This window comes from Mercenaria mercenaria, chromosome 7, assembly GCF_021730395.1.
Source record: "Mercenaria mercenaria strain notata chromosome 7, MADL_Memer_1, whole genome shotgun sequence".
NCBI lineage: Eukaryota > Metazoa > Mollusca > Bivalvia > Venerida > Veneridae > Mercenaria > Mercenaria mercenaria.
In genome coordinates this window covers 4,761,235-4,781,843 of record NC_069367.1, presented here as the reverse complement: position 1 = coordinate 4,781,843, position 20,609 = coordinate 4,761,235, and the positions used below count along the sequence as shown (strand labels likewise).

The window sequence follows — 20,609 nt, the reverse complement described above, 5'->3', positions numbered from 1 at the left end:
GAACTAAAAACAATCAGATTTTAGGAAACATATCTTTAGAAGTCTTTATCCATATTAAAAAACAAAATCAAGGTTAGTAATCGGCCAAACTTTCGTACTTTAACCAGTGCTAATACCTTAAAATAGTCCTTTTTTTCTAACGGATCAATAATTGATTAAAGCAGAGAAACCCCGGATTTTTTAATATACCATTATCGTTTTTGGATAAGAATGCCATCACACGTAAATGCTATTCTTACTCTACCATCTGTATTCCTACAAAATCTACCATCTGTATTCCTACCCTACCATCTGTATTCCTACCCTACCATCTGTATTCCTACTCTACCATCTCTATTTCTATTCTACCATCTGTATTCCTACTCTACCATCTGTATTCCATCCCTACCATCTGTATTCCTACCCTACCATCTGTATTCCTACCCTACCATCTCTATTTCTATTCTACCATCTGTATTCCTACTCTACCATCTGTATTCCATCCCTACCATCTGTATTCCTACCCTACCATCTGTATTCCTGCTCTACCATCTCTATTTCTATTCTACCATCTGTATTCCTACCCTACCATCTGTATTCCTACCTGTATTCCTACCCTACCATCTGTATTCCTACCCTACCATCTCTATTTCTATTCTACCATCTGTATTCCTACTCTACCATCTGTATTCCATCCCTACCATCTGTATTCCTACTCTACCATCTGTATTTCTACTCTACCATTTGTATTGAATTTAAAATGAAAACAGCAGTATTTGATATTGTTTTGTATATAATTATTAACAAACTGGAGATGGGTTTTATACTCAATCAGACACTTTGGAGCATTTTAAGAGTCTTCTATCTCAATAATGTGTGTACAAAGCCATTCACATCAAGTAAAACTTTTATTTTTCTGATGATATATATGATTATACAAAAAAAATGTATTGGATTTGTTGTTTACTTTTAGTTGTATATGAGCAAATACACTGTGTTTTGTAAATTGACTTATGTTACATATATCCCTGCAGTTCAGTGAAATGGGTGCTATAAAATCAAATATGTTTTCTCTGAAGAAATGTTTAGTTCAGTACATTTCTACTCTCAACCGAAAAAGTTACCTTGGTGAGTTGTACGAAATAGTTATGTTTGTCTAGCAGATACGTTTTCTGAATCTAGGTTGAATGTTTAATCCTGTGATGAATAAGTCTTATCCCGGCTACATGGTCCTACGTCTAGTCTTATTTAGTGAATTGACTCCCCATCCCAACTTCCCCTCCAAACATTTCAAAAGTAGGCCTATCTCTATTTATCACGGGAAGTATAAATAAGCTGTTTTCCTGGATCCAATACCAGGACTACTCTGTTCTCCAAAAGTAGCTGTCAACTGCTTCACATGAATGAGAGGTGAATGACGAATGATTTTAGATCATCATATTGGGAAAAAAGCCTCCGGCTCTAGGGACCGAACCCTCGATACTCCATGGTGATGATAACTATATATGAGTATCCATTTAATAACTAGTCAATAACTACAATATGTACCTGCAACACATAGTGACATGAATATAATTTTCAAAAGTCTATGAACATGTCTACCCCCACCCCCGCCACGAACAATGGCCCTACCTTCCGGTTGATTGTATATTTGTTACTAGTTTAAGATCTTCAGCGCTCTCGGTTTATATACTGGATTTGGACGGGAGAGCTGAAGTGCACTCCGTAAGGAAATCATACCAATAATCGTGCCAGAAATCTGACACGCTCGCGTCTGTACATTTTAAAAGAAATCGGCAGCAGCACTTTCTGATCAGTTAATATATAGTAAAATCTACCATTGTGCCAAATTTTACGCATTAAAACCCATAATTGATGGCAGAACTACCTGACAATTTCGAACTGGTCTGAAACGTTTACTCTACGCCGCCATCTTGCTCCTTTGAAATACGAGACTGACCTTTCACCCGCGCGAACCGCTAAGAGAGCACTCACATGTGCCGCTTCGTATTTGAAGTTGCATCAGCATCCCGGTGGCACAAAAACTTGGGAAAATGGTTATTTCTTATTGAAATTGATTTGAATTATTACTTTCATAGATAAATCCTTAAGAAAACTTGTATGTATAAATCATTTCTTTTGTTTACAAGGTGCTCTACATGTGTATTTTTAGCGGCTCGCGCTGTTACGTCATGCGAGAATCTCGTTGTAGCTATTCAACAATGGCCGCCGAAATGATGCTGATCTAGCAGTGACTTGTAAAAATTGGCGATTTTATTGTAAGATTTGCTTCCAGAATTTGATAAATGGTGTTAACTGATGTAGAAGTGATTACTTTATCAAGATATCCATACATCTTCGTTCAAAATTTCAGTTGACTACGTTTGCGACGAAAAGTTAGACAACTTTTTATTTTGGTATGGTTTCATAGTAGGCCTGGTCCAAAACTCTAAAGCCGCAACTATGAAAAAAATAAAATATAAAAAAGCGGCATTTAGAGTTTTGGAAGCCAGGACTAATTTGTTACCATTATCATGATTGCTTACTACCGTCTTACACTGAAGCATAACCTACCGTTATAAAATATACTGTAAACATATGATATATTACACATATCTCCAAGCAGGTATTTGGATATAGGTACGACGGTAGTAATCTGTCGCATATGCCTCCACGGCCCCTGCAATAGGAGAAATCGCCGTGACGTCACACATTAGCATCATAGCTATAGGAAGTGCCATTTTTTTCGGCCTTTTCAAGTCAGATATAGGCTTCATTGATACTTTATTTAAAAGGCAATGCGGGTGACTTTAATCTATGTATTATGCTTCCAAGCTTGTGTCAAACCTGCTAGATAAAATGAAATTGAAAGTATTATCGTTTCCATCACATGTCTCATCACGTATCTCATTCACGTGATCATGTTTTCGTATTGCATTATGACAGACCTTCAAGACAAGGGTAGTCTGGCAAGAGGTGGAAAGCTCGAAATGCTGATACGTACACGCTATTTATTGATTTTTGGTTGCGGGTTTATCCCGCTACCAAAGTTAAAGTGTATTTCTGACAATCATAGCATCTTTATTTGATTCCAAATCACATCCAAAGGATGTTCATGTGCTACACAAAATAGTCCCATTCATGAACAATGCGGATGAATTATCAATGAACAAGCAGTTCTTATTCAACCTGTATCCACTTGCACTTACCATTTAGATTATATAAGATCTATCAATGATAAGGTATTCCAGCCCATGGTTACACCACAAGCTGGGTCAGACAGAGATCATCTTAGATATGAGGCACACTAATTGTTTCTCATTCCTGTATATTCATAGACTGGCATTTAAACAGAAAATAAATCTACCAAAACCCCGCAACCATCAGACATTTCAAGGCTTTGATTTACGCAAGAAACAGTTGCGGCCTTCTAACTACAATGCAGTTAACACTTAACACGCTGGACACGATTGATTCTGCCTTTGCGACCAGTGTAGATCATGATCAGCCTGCACATCTGTCTGATGTTTAATGATGATCTGCACTGTTCGCCATTCAGTCAGTACCCTTTTTATAAGCACTCCTTTTACCAGTTACGTCCAAATTGGAAGATGGACAAATTCATTATAGAAATTTAGCAGGGTCAAGGTTAATACGGTGATACTAAAGCTCAACTTTAGAGGCTCTGTGATTCTGTCTAATAACTAGATTTATTTACTCCTGTCTGTGTGTGTGTGTCTGTGACAAATCTTGCCCGCACTCTAAGTCGAACATTTCTCATCCATCTACACTTGAACAAAGTTTGTTAGATAATAAGTCCTTGGCCAAGTTCAATAACTAGCTTAATTTGCAAAACACTTCGGAATTATGGCCCTTGAATTACCAAAACTACTGATGCCAGTGATACAGGTCTTGGTGCATGGTTAACTCAAATACATAATGAAAGAAAAGGTCATTTACTGCAAAACATACTTCAACACTATCAAAGGTATATTTTCTGTGAGTTAACAATATTTTATTGCAGGTATGAAAATAGTAAAACATAAAAGATCTATAGTCTAAGGCAATTATTCTCTAATATCATGTATATATTAATGTATAAGAGTATTTCCGATCCGCAGCATATAATTTAGAAGACTAAACCATTCCAAAATAGATGAATGAACATGAGTTAGTTTTTGTAAGTTACCAACTATTTCGATTGTTCCTCATAGAAAGTATTAAATCTGAAAACGAAAGAGGACCATGATGGCCCCAGATCGCTCTTTCGATGTTCACATATTTTGTTTGTTTGGGTTTAAAGCCGTTTTAATTAGTATTTCAGTCACATGAAAGGTGTTTGTCTGTATAACATAATGGTACAATAGAGAATTAGGTTTATATAAACATCAAGGTTCAAGCAATTGTGGATTCAGAGATGATATTAAAAATTTCTTTTTAGCCTATATAATATACATGTCACACACACATGGGCATGACCGTTTTGAACCTAGGGCCATAATTTAAACAATTATGGTAGTCCACCCTAATATCACAGTCATGCCAATTATCAAAGCTCTAGTTTTCAGAGAGGAAAATGTTCAAAGTTTATTATATATAAGCATATTTCACACACAGGGGTGTCGCCATTTCTGACCCAAGGGCAGTAATTTGAACAATTACGGTAAAAAGTCGAACTCTGATAGAAGCAACATGTAGCATATTCATGACACAGCCACGGGTGAAATTTGAAATATTTGAATATCACATGCACTGGGAAAAATCACCAGCAAAACCATGACGTCACGATGTTTATACAAAAAAAAATGTGTTAAAAAATTCCTCGTCATATTGAGATTTCTTTTACATTTTAATATAGTGTGGCCCATACCTTTATGTTATTGTAGGTATTTATATACTTCTGTTTATAAAAATTATCACAGGGAAAAATATAAAAAAATCATTTGTAAGAAAATATAAAATAGGTAATGTAGTCAAAACATGAAATACAATGTGTTTGTTTTACATGTAAGATCAACATATCTTTCATTTATCTTATGAACACTGTATGTTACAAATACACGTGTGGCTGTGCCACTAGTAAAACTATTACATCATGTGAATGATATTTCAATCTTACACTGAAACAAACAAATATCCTCTATATCTTTATGAATATACTTTTTAGTGAGAACTTCTGAGTAATTATAATTTATGTTCTTTCGCTTAAATATAAGCTAGACAGAAAAATAAAGCCTAATTCTGTCTTATACACATAACAAAGAAGCACGATTTTAGGTATTTGTATTATTTTAAAGAATGTTTTGTATATTAAAGGATATTGCATGAGAGTCCTTTCATATTGAAGTTGTTAAACGAGTTGAATAAAATAATAAAATACGAGGCTCTGCCGAGCATTTTATCATTTATTCAGCAAGTTAGCTTTTTATGCCGAAATATCATAAATTCATATCAGCTAAGTTGGTCTGCAGTTCGCAGTTCGCAGTTCGCGATTCGAATTGCGAACTGCAAACTGGTCTGCAGTTCGCGATTCGAATTGCGAACTGTAAACTGGTCTGCACTTTACGATTCAAATGTCAACGTGCAGTCTGACCTACACTGTCCTGCGCATTGCAGACAAGAATGCATTTCACAGTTGGTTTGCAGTATGCGTTTCGAATTGCAAACTGCAAACTGGTTTGCAGTTCGCGTTTCGAATTGCGAACTGCAAACTGGTCTGCAGTTCGCGATTCGTGTTGTGAACTGCAAACAAGTCTGCAGTTTACGATTCAAATTTCAACGTGCAGTCTGATCAACACTGTCCTGCGCATTGCAGACAAGAATGCATTTCACAGTTGGTCTGCAGTATGCGTTTCGAATTGCAAACTGCAAACTGGTCTGCAGTTCGCGATTCGTGTTGCGAACTGCAAACTAATCTGCAGTTTACGATTCAAATTTCAAAGTGCAGTCTGATCAGCACTGTCCAGCGCATTGCGGACCAGAATGAATTTAATAATTAGTCTGCAGTTCTCATTTCGCGTTTGCAACTGCGAACTGGTCCGCGGTTAGCGTTCCAAATTGCAAACTGCAATCTTGTCTGCTGATTACAATAAAACTTTCAAAGTGCAGTCAGATCAGCACTTTCTTGCGCATTGCAGACAAGAATGCATTTCACAGTTGGTCTATAGTTCGCAGTTTGTGTTTCCAATTGTGAACTGCAAACTGGTCTGTAGTTCGCAGTTCGCGTTTCGAATTGCGAACTGCAAACTGGTCTGCAGTTCGCAGTTCGCAGTTCGCGATCTGAATTGCGAACTGCAAACTGGTCTGCAGTTCGGGATTCGTATTTCGAACTGTAAACTGGGACACAATTTACGATTCAAATTTCAAAGTGCAGTCTGATAGTCTGATAAGCACTGTCCAGCGCATTGCGGACAAAAATGCTTTTCATAATAAGTCTGTAGTTCGCATTTCGCGTTTGCAACTGCGAACTGCAAACTCGTCCACAGTTGGCGTTTCAAATTGAAAACTGCAATCTTGTCTGCTGATTACAATAAAAATTTCAAAGTGCAGTCTGATCAGCACTTTCTTGCGCATTGCAGACAAGAATGCATTTCACAGTTGGTCTTAGTTCGCCGTTTGTGTTTCCAGTTGCGAACTGCAAACTGGTCTGCAGTTCGCAGTTCGCGATTCGAATTGCGAACTGCAAACTGGTCTGCAGTTCGCGATTCGAATTCGAACTGCAAACTGGTCTGCAGTTCGGGATTCGTATTGCAAACTGAAAACTGGGCTACAATTTACGATTCAAATTTCAAAGTGCAGTCTGATCAGCACTGTCCAGCGCATTGCGGACAAGAATGCTTTTCATAATTAGTCTGCAGTTCGCATTTCGCGTTTCCAATTGCGAACTGCAAACTGGTCCGCAGTTCGCGTTCCAAATTGCAAACTGCAATCTTGTCTGCTGATTACAATAAAAATTTCAAAGTGCAGTCTGATCAGCACTTTCTTGCGCATTGCAGACAAGAATGCATTTCACAGTTGGTCTATAGTTCGCAGTTTGTGTTTCAAATTGGCAACTGCAAACTGGTCTGCAGTTCGCGTTTCGAACTGCGAACTGCAAACTGGTCTGCAGTTCGCAGTTCGCAGTTCGCAGTTCGTGATTCGAATTGCGAACTACAAACTGGTCTGCAGTTCTCAGTTCGCAGTTCGCAATTCGTAGTTCATAATTCGAATTGCGAACTGCAAACTGGTCATGTCGTCGTTCCAATTAGTTATGGACAATTTAATTCAAATTACTTATCAATGGCACAAATAGATAAAATCTCTAAAAGTATTAGACACCTGCACATATCAAAGCCCCACTTACATCAAACTAAACAAGATTTATAAAGTAATGTTTCTAAGCCAAGATCAAAGCCCAGGCTCTAGTACTGACCGTTTGCAGATTCCTCATGTCATATTTCATTATAATACCAAGACAATAAAACGGGTCTGTCGATGAGCCATTCCAGTGCTACCTTTGGACATATCCGAAGGCGGCGGCAAGAATGGTGTTAAATGTTGGTATTTTATTAGCAGATGTATGTAATATGCTGGTTTTGCCAGGGACGAGATTATACGGACTTTCTTCTTTATATGACACTATCTATGAATATTTTGTACAATAAGTCCAGTATATTTCGCTTTAAACACTGTCAAAATACGACTGCGTACTTTGCTTGTGTGTGGACTACTTTCGTTAATATTCGTTACTATTTATCAAATTGTTCTGTTTTAGAAAGTTAGAAATAGGTAAAGTTCATGGCAAAATTAGCCCGTCTCAGGTGCAGTTCATCGCAAAATTAGCCTCTCTCTCTGACTGGACAATCAATACAGGCTTCGACGCAGATATGTCAAGCTTGCATTGACCTGTAGGTTACAATCTGAATATTTTATATGTCAGAAATAATCCAAAGTCAGGTGAGCTATAGTCAGACGTGAGATGAGCATTCTTGAGTGGGCTGAGAGTGACTTGAACATTCCGGCTAGTTACTTTGAATATCCGGGCAAATTCCGTCAAATGAAACAGTTCTTTGATTAATCTTATAATTAATCTTTCGTTGATTTTATTTACAAAGGGCAATATAATTTTTGTTTAAAATTGAAATGATATACACACATGTACTGTAATAGAAATCACACAATGTAAAGCTGAATTATTTTACAGGAACAACGCACTACTGTAAAAGCTGCACAAGATTTTTTTATTTTATTTTTTATATGTCAGTTCATGTGTTTTATGACCTTTTAATAAGTCCTAAATACAATAGAAATGTATTTGAGTTAAAAGCATTCCATAAGAAAAAATGTTATAACATCATGACAGTAAACGGGTTGGGCTTTAAGCCATTCAAGAGTTACATTAGGCCATACTTGGCTGTAGACGATCCTTATAATGGGTGTAAATGTCTTTACATTGAAACATGTCACAATATATATCAACTGATAAAATAAAGATAAAATAATACAAAGTTTTCACAAAAAAATAAAAAATTCACGCGCTCTGTAAAGAAATACAAACTACAATATTAAAGATATTTCAAAATATTCCTTGCCACACCGACTGGTTAATTAATTAAAGTAATCATAAGAATTCTAAATGATTTTAATTCAGTTTTCTATGAATTTTACTGTATTGCTCGTAAGAGTACATTAACTGCTCTGAGCGTAGAAGGAATTTGGCAGTAAAAGGTACTAAGAGAACACCAGTGAATTTCTTTCTCTCATTCTAGCTCTCCTTTATACTCATAAAACAAACCAAGAAGATTGGTCATACAGGACGGATTACACCAAACCGGAAGTGACTACTCAGTGTTACATGTGAAGTAGTCCAAAATGTAGTTCCATGCTATGGATGAAGTTTGGTATAATGAGTGACATGAGGAGGTGACAGTTAAATTTTTGGCTTATGTTTATTGTTTATTGTATTGAGAATAGATCTAGACCATTTTCATTGTAAATTTCCTGGAATAAGTTTTATTCTTTGCGAAAAATGTCTACCTACGCGTAATTGCTAAACGGCTGTTTTCATGGGGGCATTTTTAGAGGGTGATGTATCTCAGAACAGATTATTTTTCTTATATACAACATAACATGTCAATATTTTTCTATTTTTGATAAGAAGACATGTTATACTAAATGACCATATATGGTTTTCATATCATTAAAATGCTCTAAAGTGCTAAAAATGAGGTCTGAATGTTTTGTTATTAATATGAAATAAATAAGGAATTCAATTGGTAGAATGTAACCTACATGACAAGAATTCACAAAGACTGTACGGGCAAGGATGAAGTGCCTCGGACATCTCCGTTAATATTCGTAATAACACGTTCATTGCCGAGGATATCCAATTCAATTAAACAGCAGACGATACCGCCAGAGAAAAGTATTAGTTTCCCCGCTATGCGCGGCGCACGTCACTATTAAGTTTAAAGAACATGAAATGTTACATCCCGTGACAAACATGCTATAACTTCTACATGTTTTCATTGTTTATATTTAAGCTTATCTATATTCGTCACCGATAATTGATATGGGCAGCTCCTCCATAAAAATGTTACTAAATTCATTGGAAAAAATCCTGCAAGATAGAAAAGCTCCATTTCAAGATTTTTCATTTCTTCTTTACTTTTCCAGTTTGCAGATCGCATTTGAAAACGTGAACTGAGAACTGCAAACTGCAGACCAACTGTGAAATGCATTCTTGTCTACATTTTGTTGGACAGTGCTGATCAGACTGCACTTTGAAATTTGAATCATAAACTGCAGCACAGTGTCAAGTTCTCAATACGAATCTCGAACTGCAGACCAGTTTTCAGTTCGAATTTGAATCGCGAACTGCAGACCATTTTGCAGTTCGCAATTCGAATCGCGAACTGCGAACTGCGAACTGCAGGCCAGTTTGCAGTTCGCAATTCGAAAGGCGAACTGCGAACAGCGGACCAGTTTGCAGTTCGCAATTCGAATCACGAACTGCGAACTGCAGGCCAGTTTGCAGTTCGCAATTCGAAAGGCGAACTGCGAACTGCGGACCAGTTTGCAGTTCACAATTCGAAACGCAAACTGCGAACTGTAGACCAACTGTGAAATGCATTCTTGTCTGCAGTTCTAATGGAGAGGGAGGAAGTGCAGACTTTTCACATTTATGTTTAGCAAACACTTGCCTATTACTTTAAAGTATAAGAGTAACCTTCAAATTCATTTTCATTTTGAATCTTGAACTGCATACCAGTTTGCAGTTCGCAATTCGAATCGTGAACTGCGAACTGCAGACCAGTTTGCAGTTCGCAATTATTCGAATTATGAACTACGAATTGCGAACTGCGAACTGAGAACTGCAGATCAGTTTGCAGTTCGTAGTTCGAATCGAAAACTAGGAGCCGCAGACTTGCTGGCACTTTGCAGTTCTACTGAAGAGGGAGGAAGTGCAGACCATTAACATTAATGAGCCGTGCCATGAGAAAATCAACATAGTGGGTTTGCGACCAGCATGGATCCAGACCAGCTTGCGCATCCGCGCAGTCTGGTCAGGATCCATGCTGTCTACTTTTAAAGCCTACTGCAATTAGAGAAACCATTAGCGAACAGCATGGATCCTGACCAGACTGAGCGGATGCGCAAGCTGGTCTGGATCCATGCTGGTCGCAAACCCACTATGTTGATTTTCTCATGGCACGGCTCAAAATTTTATATTTAGCAAATACTGACCTATTACTTAAAAGTATAAGAGTAACGTTCAAATATATTTTTATTTTGAATCTTGAACCGCAGACCAGTTTGCAGTTCGCAATTCGAATCACGAACTGCGAACTGCGAACTGCAGACCAGTTTGCAGTTCGCAATTCGAAACGCGAACTGCAGACCAGTTTGCAGTTCACAATTAGAAACACAAACTGCGAACTATAGACCAACCGTGAAATGCATTCTTGTCTGCAATGCGCAAGAAAGTGCTGATCAGACTGCACTTTGAAATTTTTATTGTAATCAGCAGACAAGATTGCAGTTTGCAATTTGGAACGCGAACTGCGGACCAGTTTGCAGTTCGCAGTTGGAAACGCGAAATGCGAACTGCAGACTAATTATGAAAAGCATTCTTGTCCGCAATGCGCTGGACAGTGCTGATCAGCCTGCACTTTGATATTTGAATCGTAAATTGTAGCCCAGTTTACAGTTTGCAATACCAATCCCGAACTGCAGACCAGTTTGCAGTTCGAATTCGAATCGCGAACTGCAGACCAGTTTGCAGTTCGCAATTCGAATCGCGAACTGCAGACCAACTGTGAAATGCATTCTTGTCTGCAATGCGCAGGACAGTGTTGATCAGACTGCACGTTGACATTTGAATCGTAAAGCGCAGACCAGTTTACAGTTTGCAATTCGAAACGCGAACTGCTTACTTCAGACCAAATTTGAAATGCATTCTTGTCTACAATTTGCCGGGCAGTGCTGATCAGACTGCACACTTTGAAATTTGAATCGTAAACTGCAGACTAGTTTGCAGTTCGCAACACGAATCGCAAACTGCAGACCAGTTTGCAGTTCGCAATTCGAAACGAGAACTGCAGACCAACTGTGAAATGCATTCTTGTCTGCAATGTGCAGGACATTGTTGATCAGACTGCACGTTGACATTTGAATCGTAAAGTGCAGACCAGTTTACAGTTCGCAATTCGAATCGCGAACTGCAGACCAGTTTGCAGTTCGCAATTCGAATCGCGAACTGCGAACTGCAGACCAGTTTGCAGTTCGCAATTCGAAACGCGAACTGCGAACTGCGAACTGCAGACCAACTTAACTAAAATGTTACTTTCTTGAACTATTATAAATAAGTCAATTTGACCAACATTTCCTACACTATAAACGACGACGACGTCAAAGATTTATAACACTAAGTGAACGACGTTTAACAACCCGAGCGCAGAAGATGACGAATTATTCTCCAAAGCTGAATAACCAACTCATTGTGTGTGTAAAGGAATCAAATTTGAAGGCAGTTATACAATGCGACATTTAGTTTTAAACATGCGAATACGTAAAACGTTTGATCAAATTTAAACGCGCTATTTCTCAATGCGTACATGGTGCTAAATATCACGTCGACTTGACGTTAACATGATATCTTTGTTACGATTTAAGCATTGCTAGTCATATTAGAACTTTATGTACAGTCAAACCTGTATATAAAGACCACACTTGGAAGAGCCAATATGTGGTCTTTAATGGAAGGTGGTATTTATTCGCAGGTTAAAATATACTGTAAATGTTAAAATGGGAAACAAAACACGTGGTCTTGGCTGCCAGATGGTCTATGTTCAGAGAGGGTCTTTAACACAGGTTTGACTGTATTGGCTTTTACTCTCGCAACGCCAAACGTGAAAAATAAGTATACATTGTATCACGCGATAAATTTTATAGGTCAAACCAACTCTATTCCCAAAACAGGAAACAGGCTTTTAAGTAAAGTACTCTGTTGAACAAAACAAAGGATTCTTCACTTAAGCAATTTAGTAAAACATAAGTATTTTTCAAGTGTGCGTTTGTAATTAGCCTGACCTAGCATTTCACAGGCGGATGCGTTCTGTTTTCAGCAAATTTATCGCAGAGTATAATAATTTGAAAATGGGGTCATTGTATGATGCATTTCGCCTTATAAAAGGCAAATCCATGAACTTTTTAGATACAATTTCTTTTCTATAGCTATTGTTGGAAATGACATTCTAAACCAAGCTATACATGTTCGTATCTTTTGTACCTTCAAATTTGTTGACATCATCAATGTGGTAACTAGATTTACATAGATAAAGAACAAATAAATTATCATAGGTCATGATAACTCGCTTTGGTTGTTTTTCCTATCTCAAGAATATATTGTGATAGAAGATTCTTTAACTGATTGTATGTGCAGATGGCAATTTTCGGCCTCGAGGGTAACTGTTTAAGGCGGTTACGAGGCTCAGCCGAGTTACCGAGTAAACAGTTACCCAAGAGTCGGATAATCCCATCTGCATCTACAGCCAGTAATAGAATCTTTTCTTGTATACCATATTCAAGAAATACTTGTAAGAATAAAATCAAACGAATGACTTTCTTTTTATAACTATTTTCTTACAGCAGCATATTTAAACAAAGCTCGGGAAATCTGCAAACAGGAAAGACATCACAACGTTTCAAAGACAAATTAGGTCCGGTATTGTTTTTCCAAAAATCACCGTCGGGTATGCAAGAAAGATGCCAATGATACCAATAGTTTCAACACTGGATTAAAGTGAGTTTTATTCTAGTTCATACGCTGTCGAATAGACATATTTTCGCCCCTTTACTCGCCCGCTTAGCTCAGTAGGTAATGCGTCGGTCTACGGATCGCGGGGTCGCGAGTTCGATCCTCGGGCGGGGCTTATGTTCTCCGTGACTATTTGATAAACGGCATTGTGTCTGAAATCATTAGTCCTCCACCTCTGATTCATGTGGGGAAGTTGGCAGTTTCTTGCGGAGAACAGGTTTGTAACCTCCTCGTCTTAAGAAAATGATTAGCTACGCACTTGAGCAGCATGACGACTTGGTAATTATCAAATAATTTCCTTCTTAGGGCAGTTCAAGTAGGCAATTAAATCATATGACAAACGTTACAATTTTTAAACTCAACCTACTGAAACTATCGTTGACATTATGAAAAAAAATCTTGTGAAATTACAAACTTATGATCAGCAAAAGGCAGTTCAAATAAGGCCTAAAAATCTTTGTTTCCGGTAACATGCAAAAAATAGAGTAGGTAGGTCGGAATTTTTTTTATTTAAGTGAGACTTTTGGGGAATTATTTTTGTGTCAAAAATGAATACAAATAAGGGGGTTATGCCTTTTGAGTATCAGTAAGTTGATTTTTAACACCCCTGACTATGTTCAGACTTTTAATGGGCCTGTAGTTTTTAAAAATGTCATTTTAGAGTATATTTGCTGATTTTATGTCAACATTTTATATCAGAAGGAACATGGTTTACTTTATCAAATGATAAATGTCCGTTGTAATATGGTGCGATACCACTTAAAAACACACTAGTCCTAATATAAATTAAATAAAGTTTCAAAATGTAAAGTTTCGCTTATTTTAAATCATAATTAGGCATTTTAGAGGACTCAAAACGGCAGTATTTCGGCATTTTGGCGCCCTTATAGTTGTGACGTTCGTGACGTCATCACTGATAACGTATTGTTGCCAAGACGACGGAAAAATAGAAAGGAACGATAGCGCTATAGTTGGACAAAGTTTCATCAAAATCGGAAGGAATGTCATATTTGACGAATAAGGTATCGACCCACCTTAAGCATAAAAAGTGCAGTTTCCAAGGCCATAAAAACATTTAGGGTCGAGCCAAAAATTAAGGGTAGGTCGGGATACCGGAAACAAACATTTTTATACGCCTAATGAAGAGACAGTGAATTAAAAAAAAACACCTGTCATAGTTATCAGCACAAACTAATACAGGTATACACATGTTCCGCCAGTTATTAAAATGTACAGAACACATTGAACAAGGGACGTAATCTTTAAAAGAAGCATGTCGTAGTTATCAAGTTAAATACCACATTGATCAAGGGACGTAATCTTTAAAGACAGAAATATATGCTATCAGTAAAGTTATTTTAGGCATATCAGGATATAATGTATAAAAGAAGTCGCCTTTGTATCACGTACGCAGAAAGCAACATCGTGTATGTAAGAAATAAGATATACTTTATCATTGCCGCGTACATGTACTATACACGTGTGAAATGGATAAGTAATAACGACTGGTTTGCGTTTGATCAGGCTCATAGTCGGGTGTACAGTTGGCGCACGGGCGTATAGATGAACAAGACTAGAAAGTACACACAATATCTTTTAAAGTCTTAAAACTCGAAAAATACAATAATAATTAAAGGGAGTGCAAATGTTATGGTAATAAAAGCAAGTTTCATTTACTTTCACAATGTTCATATTATACAGTTAGTATACATATGTTGCAAGTATTTTTGAAAAATATGGACAAATTAGGGACGTGGCCATCAATATTTTTGTTTGTCGGATTCAGAACACAAAGCTTGTGTATTTATTACAAAAAGGAAGTATATCATATTATAAATGTAATATATGTGTATGATAATTATGTAAAACTATATCAAATGTTAAATTTTAGCAGTTGAGCTTTCAATATCGTGCGAGTAAATTAATGTTGGTTATGTAGCTAAATAAATCCAAAATCGTAATTTTATCGTTTCTTTATCGTTTATTAGAATTATTGCCTGAATTCTTTGTCTATTATTGATTGAGTACATATTTTTTGTAGAATTTGAACAATTCGATAGAGAACTTCTGAACATTCGCCCGTCTTAACATATGCCGCAATTCTCATGCATCTGGATCTGGACTGGAAGTACCACCCATAGCCTATGTATCTGAGCTGAAGATGGGCTGGAGATACCAGCCATACCCTATGTATCTGGGCTGGAGATGGGCTGGAGATACCAGCCATACCCTATGTATCTGGGCTGGAGATACCAGCCATACCCTATGTATATGGGCTGGAGATACCAGCCATACCCTATGCATATGGGCTTGATATACCAGCCATACCCTATGCATATGGGCTGGAGATACCAGACATACCCTATGTATATGGGCTGGAGATACCAGCCATACCCTATGCATATGGGCTGGAGATAACAGCCATACCCTATGTAACTGGACTGGAGATGGGCTTGATATACCAGCCATACCCTATGTATCTGGACTGGAGATGGACTGGAGATACCAGCTATACCCTATGTATCTGGGCTGGAGATACCAGCCATACCCTATGTATCTGGGCTGGAGATACCAGCCATACCCTATGTATCTGGACTGGAGATGGGCTTGATATACCAGCCATACCCTATGTATCTGGACCAGAGATGGGCTGGAGATACCAGCCATACCATATGTATCTGGGCTGGAGATACCAGCCATACCATATGTATCTGGACTGGAGATGGGCTTGATATACCAGCCATACCCTATGTATCTGGGCTGCATATGGGCTGGAGATACCAGCCATACCCTATGTATTTGGGCCTGAAATACCAGCCATAACCTATGTATTTTTATTATAAATCAAAACATCTTCACACCCAATTTCTACCCCCGGAAAATCCTACCTCATTGTTCCTCACGTCTGGTTACGGTTACGGCGCTGGCAGTTTGAAAAATCTGTAATGATGGAAGCTTTTTTTTCTGAAATAGGTGATGTCTTTAAGTTGTTCAAGTGAAGGATTTTTGTTGTGACAAGTCGTATCTCACAACTACATCTGAAATATCATAATTTCTAATGCAGGGACAGATACATTGAAGACCCTGAAGTACGCCCAGAATTCACCATTTTCTAGACTAGCTGTTTCATTTTCTTGAATTTTTGTTTTTAATATAATAATGAATATAACCAGTCTATATCCTATGTCCAGTATCATGATGATATTACTGTCAGTTCTCTGAGAAAATAAAATAGACTGATATTTATCTCTATTTTTGTAAAATAAAAGAAAAAATACAAAAGTTAAAATTTTGTTTCAATTTTTTATCATCAGTCTTTGGGCTAGTTCAACCATTTGCATGCATAAGTATTATTAATTCTCATGAGAGGAACCTCGAACCCGGAAGCTCCAAACCCCCGAAACCCCCGCTCGATCATTTCAAATCAGAGCAAACAAAACAAAAGTGTTTGGATTCATTACATAGACTAAGGTAGCGAGATTATAGTATGTAAATATCATTTTATTACGTTCCTGGTAGACCTGCCTGAACATCTCGTCATATGGACGTTTATCCAAAAGTTGTGAACAAATGAGAAAAGCTTATCTCACAGGAAAAAAACTAAATCTTTTATGCGAAAGGCTACCGGGACTAAGACTCCCAAATATCACAGAATCTAACATTTCCTAACAATATTTTTAAGAGCCCCCCGAGCCCCCTCTCATTTTAAAGGAGTCAGCCATCCCCTACACTTACCTCTCCCGTATGCGCGTACCATTAAAATACGCTCGGGTAGGCCCTAAGTGATAAGGCATACGACAAAATATGGAGTGGAGTCTTGGAGTGGAGTCTGGAGTGAGATCTTGGAGTGAGATCTTGGAGAGAGATCTTGGAGTGGAGTCTTGGAGTGGAGTCTGGAGTGGAGTCTTGGAGTGGAGTCTGGAGTGAGATCTTGGAGTGAGATGTTGGAGTGGAGTCTTGGAGCGGAGTCTGGAGTGGAGTCTTGGAGTGGAGTCTGGAGTGAGATCTTGGAGTGAGATTTTGGAGTGGAGTCTTGGAGTGGATTCTGGAGTGAGATGTTGGAGTGAGATGTTGGAGTGGAGTCTTGGATTGGAGTCTGGAATGAGATCTTGGAGTGGGATCTTGGAGTGGAGTCTTGGAGTGAGATCTTGGAGTGAGATCATGGAGTGGAGTCTTGGAGTGGGGTCTTGAAGTGGAGTCTGGAGTGAGATCTTGGAGTGGAGTCTTTGAGTGGAGTCTTGGAGTGAGATCTTGGAGTGAGATCATGAAGTGGAGTATTGGAGTGGAGTCTGGAGTGAGATCATGGAGTGGAGTCTTGGAGTGGAGTCTGGAGTGAGATCTTGGAGTGGAGTCTTGGAGTGGAGTCTGGAGTGAGATCTTGGAGTGGAATCTTGGAGTGGAGTCTGGAGTGAGATCATGGAGTGGGGTCTTGGAGTTGAGTCTGAAGTGAGATCATGGAGTTACCTTGGAGTCTAATTTTGGAGTGAGATTTTGGAGTCAAATTGATTTTTTATTGAACGTTTGAAAAGTTATTAAGATTAAAGCAGTGGTATGGTGGTGGTGGTCTTGATGATGATGATGATGATGATGACATATGAAAAAATTATGTTTTTTAAGATTCTGCGACATTTCAATGTGTCAAAACATAAAAAAATACATATATAAGGCTCACACTAAAGAAACACTTTGCAGGTGTAACAGCTGAAATGTGTGGGAAGTGACAAAACAATTGACCTTTAAACCTTCTAAAAATCTTTTTTCCATACCAAGAGCAAATTTTATATATTATTGCCTGTTAAGATCTTTTTTCTGATCAGATGACATGGTAATTAAATCGGTGATAGAGGAATACCGAAGCATGCAGCAGTGGAATAATGTCATGACTTGCATTGATAAGCATGGTGTGTTAGAATGTATAAAATAAACGAGGTTAATGCTTTCATGCGTCCAAATTGATAAGATTTTTTTGTGTGTGTGCGTATGAGAAATGCAAATTTGATATCAAGATAAATTGAAAAAATAAAAAGTTCCAATCATGAGCTTTCCAGTTCAATATTGGTAAAATACCATAAGGACTTATCTGATGCTGCTGTTATGATGATGATGATTTAAAAAGTAAACCTAATATAGTTATTACATTTAATTGAAGTATCACTTCAAAACAAATGTTAAAATATCTTCATCCCTATCACGTCATCATCAAAAAGATCCTGTCATAAAAAGGATCACGATCAGGATCATCATCTCCATCATGATAACCATCGACAGCAGCAACAACAAACAAAAAATCATAATAAAATCATCATAATAATGTACAAAAGACTATGCCAGTATTGTCGGTAGGGTATTAATAATTTATTACGTTTATTCTAAACACTTAATGACTATTGTTCAAATCTTAGAAAAGGAAATAAAGTCTCTTCTTTTATTATTCATTCCAAGTATACAATGCATCACGCGATATATTTTCCTGTTAATTGTTTCTTTATTCTCAAAACAGGACACATGTCTCCAAGTTAAGTACAGCATGTATGAATTTAGCAATTAGCCGACTTAGTAACAATCAAATGTTTCAAGTATCCTTTATGTGGATAAGAGTAGGTCATAGAACCTCATACAAAAGCATTTAGTAACAAGTACATATTTCAAGTATGCGTGAGGTGGATATTAAGAATAATTCATACAACCTCATGCAGTACAACAAATTCGGTAGAGCAAACACTTTTAAAAAGGGGCGCATTATAAGATAATCGCCAAAGAAAATAAACCTTTGCACAGCAGCAACTTCGATAGAACAAATGCCCGCAATCATGAGTATTATTAGATGAACGTCATATACAATTAATCATTGAAGAGCAGTCACTTCGATAGATCAAACACTCATAGACTGGGACGTTATTAGATAAACCTCATTGACAAAATAACCTTCGCAGAGCAGCATCTTCCGTAGAGCAAACACTCCTTAACAAGTCATAATTAGATAAACCTAATAATAAATCTACCTTTGCAGAGCTGCAGAATCTTCTGTAGAGCAAATCATATATTAGTTGGTCTGATGGTGTTTGCCGTACAGACGTTGTATATCTGAATTTCATTAGAAACTAAAACAGTTAGGTTCTAGTTTTATTGCATATTGTCCGTGATCACGTGGTTTGGACACATTACCTAATACACCCGCTTTAGGCCAGAGGAGAAGACAGAAGTTTCAATAGGCTGACCGTTTACATTATCTTCAGCATTGACTTATATGGATTTTGGCAAAATATCTTTCTGTGCTTATACCGTCGAAAACACAAATAATGACAGGAAAAAAGTTTTATTTCAGAATACTTTACAGATAATACTCAATCAATTCTAAAATACAACTTGTACGTATGGGCGATGCTACTGGTATGAATACGGTACGGAATATGGTACGGTGTTGGCTAATTTTAGTTCAGACACTCTCAAATGACAAGCAGGTCATTTGCAGATTAAACACAGCGATTTTAATAGGTGGTCTATTTGGAACATTTAATATCAAAACTTTAGTTTCCTATAATATCCCGTGTTCGTTATAAAAACGATTTAATTGGCTGACTGAAAATATCATGCGATGAAGTACTATGTATTATAATGAAACGTATTAGCTCTACTCTTTCCTGACATTTCTTATTTAAGTTATTTACACGTGCATGCGAAAGCGTTCATTTAACCATAACGTACAAAAAAAACCAAACAATTTCAATACTAAACATCTCTTTCTACGCCCCTGAGCAGAGCTATGAAAATAAAAAAAAAAAAAACACTTATAAATGTCTAAGTAGGTAATTACATCGTACGATCAACGTTACGATATGGCTGAAAATACTGACTATGGTGGGCTTTGTTTTAAAATTTATAAAATGTGTTAAGAACCCGTCCATATTATCAACAATGAAAATAATTATCTAGAGTTGAGAAGTGTCCGCAGCTCGTTCTCTTACAACATGCCATTTTAAACTGCAAACGGTGGTTTTAAATTTCTCAGGAGAGGGAATCGAAAGGCCGCACGTTCGACCAGCGGGCTCGGCTTTGGCTCGTTTTCACAGTTTATTCGTGACATGCCCTCTCATTCATGCTGGGAAGTTGTCTGTTACTTGCTGAGAGCGAGTCAGTACTTGAACAGACTCAAGAAACATAGCCTGAAAAAGTCAGTTCTGGTCAGAATCCAGGAATATAGCGAAAGTTAGTTCTGGTCAGAATCCAGGAATATAGATAAAGTCAGTTCTTGTCAGAATCCAGAAACATAGAGCACGTCGGTTCTGGTTCAGAGTCCAGGAACAGAGAGAAAGTCAGTTCTGCTTCAGAATCA

The 20,609-nt window shown here is 37.6% G+C and overlaps 1 long non-coding RNA gene across 1 annotated transcript; it reads right to left on the bottom strand.

The window, feature by feature from the left end:
- Window positions 1-442: 442 nt before the first annotated feature.
- On the bottom strand, window positions 443-714 carry LOC128558403 (uncharacterized). The gene is made up of 2 exons (XR_008371578.1): window positions 616-714; window positions 443-583 (listed from the first exon to the last, which is right to left on the bottom strand). It is a non-coding gene; the product is annotated as an uncharacterized LOC128558403 (long non-coding RNA).
- Window positions 715-20,609: the final 19,895 nt, after the last annotated feature.